The following is an 11,844-nucleotide window of genomic DNA, read 5'->3' on the forward strand; positions in this document are numbered from 1 at the left end:
GATCAAAAGTGAATTGAAATATGGTCCGTACATAGAGTTTCACGATATTTACCGTCTACCCTGTGAAAATTTCGGGTCCACAGCACCGGATTTTGTGAGAAAGTAGGAGAAAGTTATACTGGACAGAACAACGCTAGAGATAAGCGGAGAGGCTCGCTTCAGAAAATACAGGTAGATACCACACCAGCCTAGCACCAAACTCCGTGTGTGTCATTTTGGCGAATTGGGATAATAAAGGGTCTTCGTAAATTAGTTCTATTTCTTGCATGAAGTCATCAGCATTCATTTATCTCATTTCTCTACGTCAATACCCTTACCACATTTTGCTCTGGCACCACTCTGCATTTCAACTAGTTCTGACGTTCTTATTTTCATCTTCTCTACTCTCTATTTCGTAATAGAGCACAACAAATAAAATATAGTGTACAGCAAAAGGTACGTATATAATATTTATTTTCTCTGATATTTATTTGCTTCATCAAGAATGCCCAATTTATAAACAAACTTGCTGACACTAATACTCTTTTTTCCTAGTCTTTCGTCCATCACAAATTTAATGCAGCAGTTTTATCAAATTTGCTTCTGTGACTTTACAGATTTTTCCTCTTATTCGTGCGAACCAGTGGCGATTTTAGAAAAATCATACTTTTGTTTCCTATAAAAATATAATTGTTACAATAATAATATCAACAAGGGGAACGATAAAATGTATGAACTTCACCACAAGTTTACAAACATGAGTTCAGAGCCATTAAGTATGTAGATGTCGCTACATTATGCGCGCCATTGTAGAACACCGTCTCCTTGACTAATTTCATATCTTCCTTTTACCCATGTGATTTACATTATTGAGTTGGTAGTCCGAGCAGTGTTATAATATTTAGCATCAAAGTGACTGCAACGTATAGCCATTACTTTATATCCAACATGCCGGCCCCGTGGCGGAGTGGTTAGCACCACGCGCTACGACACCAGGGGTCCCGGGTTCGAATCTCGGCCTGGGCATGGATGTTTGCGAGTGTCCATTCATCATATCATCAATCATCCCCATCTTCGTAAATTAGCCAAAAGTGGCACAAAGGGCGAAGTAAAATAAAGCAAATCAATCAGTCAACATCCAATATATGATTATTAGGATCCGGCACTTCATGTTATAACATAGATTTTTGGGGTAAGATCTTTACATTTCTAATGAAAATCGGCCGAAATAGACAAACATGATACGGCATATTTTGACCTATTTTACCAATTTCGCGTTTTTACACAATATGTATTAAATATTTCGTAATTGTCTTCCATATAATCGGTTATTTTATAATTTATTCTTCGTACCTTTAGAGCAACGGATAGTTTATATGTTATCGATGGCAGGATAAGGACATTATGGATGAAGAAATTGAAAGCAGATGTCGTATCTTCTTACTAATTTATACAGAACAACAATGCTCCAGCTTTTTTTAGCGAGCTGCTAATTTAGTTTCCACAATAATAATAGTAAATTAAACTTAGGATAATTGTACTGAACCTCACTGTATTTTCAGTATTTTTCCACTATATTCTTAGGTTAAATGAATTCTGTCTTCATTTAATACCCTACCCCCCCCCCCTCCCAGTCGATCTTCCCTGGAATATACTGACATCCTGTATAATGATAAATTTGAAAGTACTGTTGTGAATATTTCTGCATTTTTCTGACATATTTTTAATTTTTCATGACACATTTTCCCATTTTTATGACATAATTACATACATATTTTACAGTTTTGTAGGGCATAAAGTCCCGGGCCTTAATGATTATGTTTTTATTTTCCTTATTTAGCCTCGCCTTTCTGCCACTTTTCACTAACCGTGACGATGAGAAAGTAGTTATGATATGAAATTGATGAAGTGACACTCAATAACGAACAACCATGGCAAGACCGAGATTCAAACTCGGAACCCCTGGCGTCGTAACGTGCTGTGCTAGCCCCCCCAGCACCGAGGTTGGCGGCTATCATAGACGTCCGCATAATTTTGTCCAGGGAGGGGCAAGCAAGGCAATTTTTTCCAGGGTGATGCCCCCTGAAGAAACACTATTTCAGTCTGAAATGATCATATTTCTTCAACGAATTTATAATAATTAACAAATTACTGTGACTGAAATGAAATTATGTGTGAACATAGGTAGACATTCATTTTCCACATGGGTGCGTGCCCCCCTTCCGCACGTCCATGGCGGTTATTGAATGAAATCTGACAGTAAAACAGTACACGAGGCTCTTTATCTAGCTTCCTAGACTGAAGCCTGCTACTTTTCTTTCTCAAAGAACCCAAATTGCCCTCACTATGATTCCGTTCTCCCACCGGGAATTGAACACGCGGCCGTTCGCACCAAAGACGAGAGCGCTATCCATTCGCATTCAACTACCTCTTATTCATTGTATAATTTTCATTTGTAATTTGCTGTTCCCTCCACTAATTGCATATTTTCTTACATTACGTCGCCTATCTTTCTTCTTTCTTACGTTACTCGCGACGTTGAGGATAAATGACGGTCAGATGAAGGGACACGCAAAGTAAAGTGAGGTGCCGATCTCAGCGCGCTAGGAATCACGGGTTGAATTTCCCAACCTGATCATAGGTGTTCCTTGTGATTGTCCATCAATTTCATCACAACATCACTCATCCTTATCTCCGCGATTAGCCAAAAGTGACAGAAGGGCAACGCTAAGTAACAATCAAATCAAGACATACAAAGTGATGGCGGGACTCGAACTTGCAACTTTCGTCGACTACTTCACCTAGGTGTGCGTAACTTCTTTTAACTGAAATTGCTGTTTTACGGCCACTTTATGCACAGATAGGCTAATCGGGACTGGAGCTACAGTTTAAAGAGGAATCGAAACCACTGTGCATATGCCTCCACCGGGTATCGAACCCGGGACCCCTTGATTATAAGGCGACGACGTTACCACTACGCCATCGGGGAGGTACCTTCTAATTATACAAGCGCCGTTTGTTCTCCCCCGATGGCGCAGTGGTAGCGCCGTCGCCTTGTAACCAAGGGGTCCCGGGTTCGATACCCGGTGGAGGCACATAGTGGTTCGGATCCCACTTTAAACTGTAGGTCCAGTCCAGATTAACCTTACTGTGCATAAAGTGGACTTAAAACACCAAATCAACTACAACTACAAGCTCCGTTGCGTCTATTTTCCCCCCACCATACAAGTTTCTAAGTAACCTGACCTTGAGTGTCCCTTCATCAATATCATCACTCATCCCCATCATCGCGATGAGTAAAAAGTGGTTGAAAAGCGAAGTAAAAGAAGCCAAGTCAATCAATCCAAACAGAGCTACGGAAAGTTAACTCAGCGGCAAACTCTTGGAGCCCTGGAAGAGAAGGATGCGCGACTCTCTCGGACGAGATCTGGAGAGACGCGGCCACGTGCGCAGGGCCTGGCGCTCTGGAGTACTCACCGTAGCAGCGGCTGGCGGCGTCTGTCGTCCACTAGAAGAGCAGCGACACTGGGACCTCTATTCGGTCGCCAAGCTTTTTATATTCATGTGAAATCTCTCTCGTGACGCCCACGTGAGCCCCGCCCCCTCTCCCCCTCTCCGCCGTGAACATAACCACCCCCTTCATTCATGTTGTTATTGAGTAGTATTTTGCAGGCCCGTGGAGAAATGCATTCTGGGAAGCGGAGGTGGCTGTTAATGCTGATAGTTATTGGTTAACATTCTTCTTTTCTTTTGTTTCTTTAAAATGTTAATGGACTTTGTTATATAGGGTTCTCGAGTTCGAGTCGCGGTGGCGGCACATTGCATGGTGGTACTGATAGATTTGATTAAAGTCCACTTTACGCTCAGATAGGCTAATCGGGACTGGACCTACAGTTTTTTAGTGGGTTCCAAACCAGTTTGTACCGACTTCCGTAGCGAAGTGGTGGGTATAGCTCCAGTCGCGATATTAAAATAATATCGTCCAGGCGATATCAACTAGACGATATACCGTCACGATATTTTGGCGATATACTGTACATCGTGTCGTCGACATATCGTCACGATATTTTGGCGATATATATCGTGTCGTCGATATAACGTCACGATATTTTGGCGACATATATCGTGTCGTCGATATATCGTCACGATATTTTGGCGACATATATAGTGTCGTCGATATATCACCGATATCTCGATACGTAAAAAATAGATCGTATCTTCTGTGACGATATATCACGATATCAAATTTACGATATCGTCCATCTCTACTCGGTACGACGGCTGGGGGTCCCGGGTTCGAATCCTTATTCAGTGTCCCTTATTCAATTTCATGATATCATTACTCATTATCATCTTTGCGATTAGACAAAAGTGTCAGAAAAGCGAAGTAAAATGAACTTAATCAATCAATCAACAGAACCACTATGTAGTACCTCCTCCCGGGACTCCTAGATTATAAAAGACTACGTTGCCGTTATGCCATCGGGGAGGACCCATAGTAGTTCGAATACAACTTTCAATTATAGGTCTCGATGAAGGTAATCCAATATGAAATCAGCCATTGACCTGTATCTTAAAATTATTGATTACGCCAATTTCCGTGAAGGACTGGCTAGCCTTAGTACAGCGCGCTACGACGGTCCCGGGTTCGAATCCCGATCAGAACATGGGTGTTCTTTCAGTGTGTCCCATAATCCACTCGTCTTCATCTTCGCGATTAGTCAAAAGAGGCAGAAATGCTATGTAACATAAACCAAACCAATCAATCATTATTTTTGATCATATTGTACGTACAGTGACCCGCAAAAGTTGGAATATCTGCACCCTGAAATATTGATTTCTCTGGAATGCGTTACGTGCGTTGCATAACTCTACGGTAATGAACGACCATCATTATAAACTTTTAATAGCACGGCCATAACCTAGAGGTAGAAAATACACACACATAACGAATTCTAGGAAATAATGTTTTTCAGGATATTGCATCTCAACAATGGGGAAAACATAGCTGAAGCTTATGTATCCTTTATATGCGCTTTTTTTATATACAATACGACACAATTGTAAAAGGGGGAATTTTTTTTCGATTTCCAAAAACCGGCATTTTAAGAATAAAATAAAAAAAATGTAATATTTATGCACGTTTTCTAAACATACAGTGTACATTTCAAAGTATGATCTCGATGGGATGATACTTAACTTTTATTTTTATAATGGCGTGTACAGCAGTTATACGGGAATTGGTCAATAGCCCTGAATTTTGTCATCATTGAGATACAGCAACACCTTTCTTAACCTAAAGACCTGATGCTCTAGAAACTGTTCCACGACGCAAGAGTATTCAGATGGGGATCAATTCTATCGGGTGTTCAATTTACAACGCAACCCGGAGTTCGGGATAGTACAACTTTTGAACCGGAAGTGATACACATATAATCCTTATACCAAATTGTACCCTTGTTTATGCATATATTTTTAAACCGGGGAACAATGATTGGATTTCATTAGTTTCCACACAGTGTTACCAGATGTAACGGGAAGTGTAAATGAATATTTTACAAAACATGAAAAATGGCACAACACATGTACAGTTTGGTTAGGTGGATTAGCTCGGGATCTCTGGCAGTAAAAAATAAATATTCATTTCTACCGATAGCCAATCGGATGAGGCGTCTTTAAGGGAAACTAGGAAAATCGTTGTTTTTAGAAATTAAGACTGTGCATTGGCAACACTGCTGGTGTTTCAGTGCCGCAAAAGGTGTGTTTCGAAACTGTATACATCATGCAATTACTGAAAACAATAAAAAAGAATCTTGGAAATTTTCATGAAAGTAGTGTTACTTACATGGACCTGGCAACCACGCGATGGATGCGTCAGGAATTTATCACAATGAGCTATTCTCATTAATAGGGCTCGGAAGTTGAAGACCTATAAATTGCCAAAAAAGGACCTATAAAAAGACCTAAAAATATCAAAGAAGGACCTAAAAACGGAAAAAAGAACGTGTAAATGTGATCCAAATTAATTAATAACTTCAATTTTAACCTCCCTCTGCGCGGCACCTTGAGATCTTTGCAGGCGTGTGCTGTCTGGTCATATACACTTCAAAACAAGATAAAGTTGACACTTACAGCGCAACCTTCCAGACAAGTTACGGTTAAAGGACCTTGTACCGTACCTGCTTCAGTCATCCAAAAATGTTTTTCTCTCGTTTCAGGGATCGGTTCAAATATATTTATTTCTCTTTTTTTATTTCTTTACTACAGAAAGGATGTTTAAGAGGTGATGAACTGATGATGATTCGAATTGAGAATGAGCAGTAAAAACGTAGTCGAAAGAAGGTGAAGTTGCAAAAAAAAAAAGAAGCCGTTAAGACCTAAAAAAAGGCTAAAAAAGGACCAATAAGCCGAAAAAGGCAAAAAAGGACAAATAAAACCCACCTTTTTGTGGCCTACAATGACCCAAAATGAACATATATTATGTTGGGCCTCGTCTTCGGACACTAGGAAAAAAAAAGGATTTTTCCTCAACTTGCGACAACTTCATTAACATTGACAGCAATTACATATTCGGATGAAGAAACAAACTTATCGCATGGTTGCCAGGTGCATGTAAGTAACACTATTTTAATGAAAATTTCCAAGTTTCTTTTTTGGTATAAGGATTATTATGTGTAGTACCAATTCCGGTTCAAAAGTTGTATTATCCCAAACTCCGGGTTGGGTTGCGTTGTAAATGGAACACCCGATAGAAAGAGAGAAGACATAATCTTCCCTCTATAAAGCCTGAAGCTTTAAAAGATTGGAAAAAGTCAATAGATAGAATATCTTCCGGTTGCCTCTCCAAAATATCGTAAACTGAATATTTGGCTACAGGGCAAGTACAGTCAGCGGCAATAAGAAAATGGACACGTAGTTCTTGAAATACCGACTCCCCTGCAAGCCGTTATGTGTGTTGCCTAACCCCACGGCGATAAGTGGATTTTAATAGCAAACTTTCCAATGCCAACTTCTACCACCGCCGAAAAGTTAGGCAACACACATAACGCCTTGCAGAGAAGCGAGTATTTCAGGATATAGGTTCCCAATTTTTATTGCGGATAACTGTACATGTAGCATATGTATAGCGAACATTTCACGGAGAAAGAAAGCACAGCATGAGTTTCTTCGCTTGTTTGTTCCTTTGTTTGAATTTTACATCTGCTTTATGCACAAAACGCTAATCGGGACTTGATCTGCTATATAAAGTGATAATCGAATCACTATGTGACTCCCCCGGGTATCGAACTCGGGACCTCTTGATTACCAGGCAACGACGTTACCACTACACCATCGGAGACGCCAATGTGTTTGTTTGTGAAATATTTGACTCATTATTTCATCGAGTTTGTATTTCGGTAGTTTTTTCACGAAATCTAGAATACTAGTACTAATACACAACATGGATGCAGTTTTTTTATCTCTTGTCTTCGACTTACACATTTTGGAAACAAGTACACCCTTACCATCACAATTACAAATTTAATTAATTAACTTCTAGTTTGAATTTAAAGTTCGCTGTATGACGATGGGCTAATCGTGGCTAGACATACAGATACGAACCACTGTATGCCTGCAGGGGGTATCGAACAGAGGACTCTTTATTTAAGAGGTGACGATTTCTAGACGACCCTATGCGATTGAATGACGTTTGGACTTATAACCACTGTGTATCTTATCGATACCAAATCTTTCTGCGATTTGAGCTCTCCCCTTCTTGAGAGGAGAAATTATCCTTTCCAGGAAATTACAGATTTGTGAAATGGTGTCATCTTATTCGCGAACAGCCCCAACCATGCTCCCTGAACACGAATAACACTATATTACCTGGAAGGGTTGTGTCCTAATTGCGAACACGTTGTTCTACCTTGGGACCTACAACTTTCTCCCACACTTCCCGAGTCTTCTTAACGAAATTTCTAGAGGAACAGTTTTAGACTTGAGACTGGTCAGTACTTAAGGGTTACTGGTGGTTTAAAACTTGCAGTTCAAATTCAATAATGTCAGTTAGAACGTAGAGAAAATCAGACACGATTAAATTCATCGTCCAAGTATACACAATTTAATAAGACAAATAAGATATTTCCTATCAGCAGCCCGTCAGCTTAAATCTAACAGAAATGGACACTGATATCCATTAACACTGTAAAATGCATATTAACCTAATATTACCGCAATGAGACGCGCGTGATTGTATGTATACTCTGTCCCAGCTAACTGTGGAGCAAGGCAGCGCATAGCGTCATAGAAGCGAAGGAAATCGTGTGGCCAGAGCGAAGGAAGGCTGGTAGAGGGAGATTATTTCCGTAGCATCTTTGACTGTTGTCCATTTGAAGCTTCGGAACGAGTCACAACTCTCGAAGCGAGCCGCTGACGTCATCTCAACACAGAACCTATCGCTAAGCCCCCTGCTCAGGCTCTACACGCCCACTAGACTCGCTAGACAGACTCGCGTAGTCCGCTGGAGATGTTACGAAAGTAATTCGACTTCTAACTGCAGTTGCTTTCCCCCACTCCACGCAATTCCGTTCCTCTCACGTGTTCATTGGTGGATCCGTCTCGCGTCACTACTTCCACAGAGATTTGCTTTCGTTTGCTTGCTCCACAGTTAGCTGGGACGGAGTATATGTGTGTGTGTGTATTCATGTATGCCCTTGTCTAGGTATACGTTTTTCTGTGTTCACTTTTTGTTTTTTGTGTTTATTTTTCTTTTCCTATTTCTTATTAGTTTTATTCTTTGTATATGCTTATATCTAGGGCTAGGAAGTTGATGATAAGTCATCTTTTTTTTCTGGGCTTTCAAGACAATGTTAAACCTGATAGTAGTTCGTTTCGCTTCAGTTACAACCAGAAAACATTGTTTTTATTTGCATTTTCCGGCCTTTTTGGTTATAGATCATTTTTCAGTAATTTTTGCCGTTTTTATTGCATTGTTTTTGTCATTTTTTTAAGTTTCTTTTTTCTCCTTTCCAGTTATTTCATGTATTTTAAAACCATTTGCTAGCATAAGTTAAATAATTAAATTCCCTAACATTACGCCATTAATAGTAAATATGGTCAATTGAAAAGCTGCTAGAAGAATTGCTGTATTTGGTAAAGCTACTTGTATTGGGTTGAATGGCAAAATTCCTTTTGATGCTAATAATATTCCTACTTCAATTGTTGAGGATAGACTTCTGTTGAAAAATGCTCAAAACAATGATACAAAAAAAAAATACTTCTGAAATAATAAATAGAATTAAACCCCATCGTAGACCTATACAATATTATTTTTAATTGAAATCTTTGGCAATGGATTTTGTGGAATTAATTGTTGTTTATTTACTTTTCGTCCAGCAAACTTAAAATACTTCAGGTGAAGCCTGAACTTTGAGTTTACCTTGTCCTCCACTTTAATCTGCGATTTTAGAGCAAAATTAATCAAAGCATTAATAAAACATAATCTGATGTACGAGAAACACAACTGTATTTTCAGATGCTGACAAACTACTGTATCATGGAATGACTTGCACAGAAAACCCTTGGGAGTATTTTATGTAACCTTGAAGTATAAATACAGAAAACTACATTAGAACTTAATTGCTTTTCACCCCTTTGCTTCAGTAGTTTAAATCAACAAATAACAGATTTTATCAAATTATTTGGTACCGGTTACGTATATCGGAGACACATTAAAATCGGATATTTTGTGTTTCGCATGGTTCGTACTTACCAATTGTGTATTGTGAAACATAGTTCAAGGTGCCATTATGCTTTTTACACTAAAACAAACACAATTTTTCACATAGAGAGTAGTTGTTGTAATTCCTTCCCTAACACACAATATGGCGGGCACAGGTTGACTACCGTTATGGGTATGCAGTGTTTCCAACCTTCTTCACCGAAAGATACCTACTATCGTGTTCGTCACGTGTGCAAATTGTATATTATGCACGGGTAGCTGACGGATAGCCCCACGAACGATTTCCGATAAGGTTAGGTTAGGTAAACATAGTGAAAAAATGGGGGTTGGAAACACTGACAGGGGGTTACGTCATCAAACATATTTAGCATCCGCTTCACGTAGGGGAAGCAAATGAAAGCAATGGCTATTGTGCGTCGGTGAGATATTTCTCTTGCAAAATACATGATTTCCCGGTCAAATAGATTCCACGACGAAAGAAGATGCCTCGACGAACGTTGTAAACCTTAGAGAAACTCATTTCCGTAAGTAGTTTCTTCTGTTAAAATGAAGAAATGTGTCTCCGATATAAGGAACTGTTACCAATTATTCAACTAGTCTCTTGTAATTTATGAAAAATCAAGCTTTCATTTTAAGGAGTAAATTATTTTTAGGTAGTTTTTTTTAAATGTTAAGGCTATTTTTAAATAATTATAAGACCATTCTATAACAGGTCATTTTTTTAGATTTTTTAGTCATTAATGTAATCATGGTTAAGTGGTACAGAAGGTCGCTCAGCGCATAGGACAACGCTCAACTCCACAGAGTATACTGGTTACTCAAACGCCACAGCCTCGTGGCCTCCCCAATGGCGCAGTGGTAGCGTCGTCGCCTTTGTAATCAAGGGGTCCCGGGTTCGATTCCCTGTGGAGGCACATAGTGGTTCGGATCCCACTTAAACTGTAGGTCCAGTCCCGATTAGCCTTACTGTGCATGAAGTATACTTAAAATTAAAACAACAATCAAACAAATGCCACATCGCCAGGGGTTACGGGTTCGAATCCCGGCCGGGGCATGGGTGTCCTTTGTGAGTGTCTTTCATCAATTTCATCAGTCATCACTCATCTTCGCGATTAGCCAAAAGTGGCAGAAAAGCGAAGTAAAATAAACTAAACCAATCAATCAATCAATCAAATGAAATCAAAGCAGTCTGGAACGAAGATAACCTTTGGTGTTGTAGAGGAAAATAACCAAATCTTGACCCCACTCCCTGTTTCCGTAAGTAGGTGCTGCCAAGTGGTGGCAATGGGCGAAACACGTCAAGAATAACGAAAATATTGTGTATGGAAGGTATCAGCAGTAACGTGCAAGAATCATGTGCTGTAGTCCGTCATGACTTGTATTTGTGTGAATGAAAGTTTGTACATCCGTGCACAACAGTGGGAATTTTGCTAATTAAGATAGAGGTAAGTAGCAATCTTGTTACAATTTAGACACTAGTAAGTATTGTACTTTGAAATTATGGTAATGGTTTGTTGGAAGATACGTGTGGTTTTATTGTATAAACAATAAGACTCCACGAGTAAAATGCCCTAAGTAGGACCCCTCAATGAATGCCTAACATTACAATTGAAGCAAAGGGTTGTTACTCGTTAGTAAAGTCCTTTTATATATTGTTTCAGATGTTCAAGGGAAAAGGCAATGCAGGTGGGAGAAGGTGGGATGTCCAACAAATGGAAAGGGCGATTGACGCAGTTAGAATATTGGTAGTCTTTATTATATTACTTTTGTACATCTATATTCTTTATGTAAGCTCAATAAATGTAATTCATTTACTACATATCATATATTTACAGTTCTTTGCGTCTTTTCCAATTTTTGGAACTTGTTAAAGGAGGGGTCCGACTTTGGCCACTTTATCTCCGTTGTTACTTTTCGTCTCTTTTTACAGAAATGCTTACTGGCAAAGCATCATGCGCTTTAAGGTGGATTAAGTTACTCAAAACGTTAGCAAACATATCAAAGAACCCGTTTTATTAAATTTTTAATAGAAATAATATGCTATAATGACACCAGGGATGAAAAACAAAACGGGTCACTTTCCTCTATATTTTTAGGGCCTCCTCCATGGCGCAGTGGTAGCGTCATTGCCTTGTAATCAAGGG

The 11,844-nt window shown here is 39.3% G+C and overlaps 1 protein-coding gene across 2 annotated transcripts in view; it reads right to left on the reverse strand.

Annotated features, from left to right (window-relative positions):
- The window catches only part of CCAP (Crustacean cardioactive peptide), a 174,784-nt gene extending 171,276 nt beyond the window's left edge, over nt 1-3,508 (reverse strand). The window contains exon 1 of one of the 2 annotated variants that reach the window (XM_083143348.1): nt 3,457-3,508. The gene's annotated coding sequence lies outside the window, so the exon portion shown is untranslated. The remainder of the gene's footprint in view (nt 1-3,456) is intronic. The other variant, XM_083143349.1, reaches the window with a different exon arrangement.
- Between the last annotated feature and the right edge of the window lie 8,336 nt (nt 3,509-11,844).

This window comes from Lepisma saccharinum, chromosome 21 (assembly GCF_977018435.1).
Source record: "Lepisma saccharinum chromosome 21, izLepSacc3.1, whole genome shotgun sequence".
Taxonomy (NCBI): Eukaryota; Metazoa; Arthropoda; class Insecta; order Zygentoma; family Lepismatidae; genus Lepisma; species Lepisma saccharinum.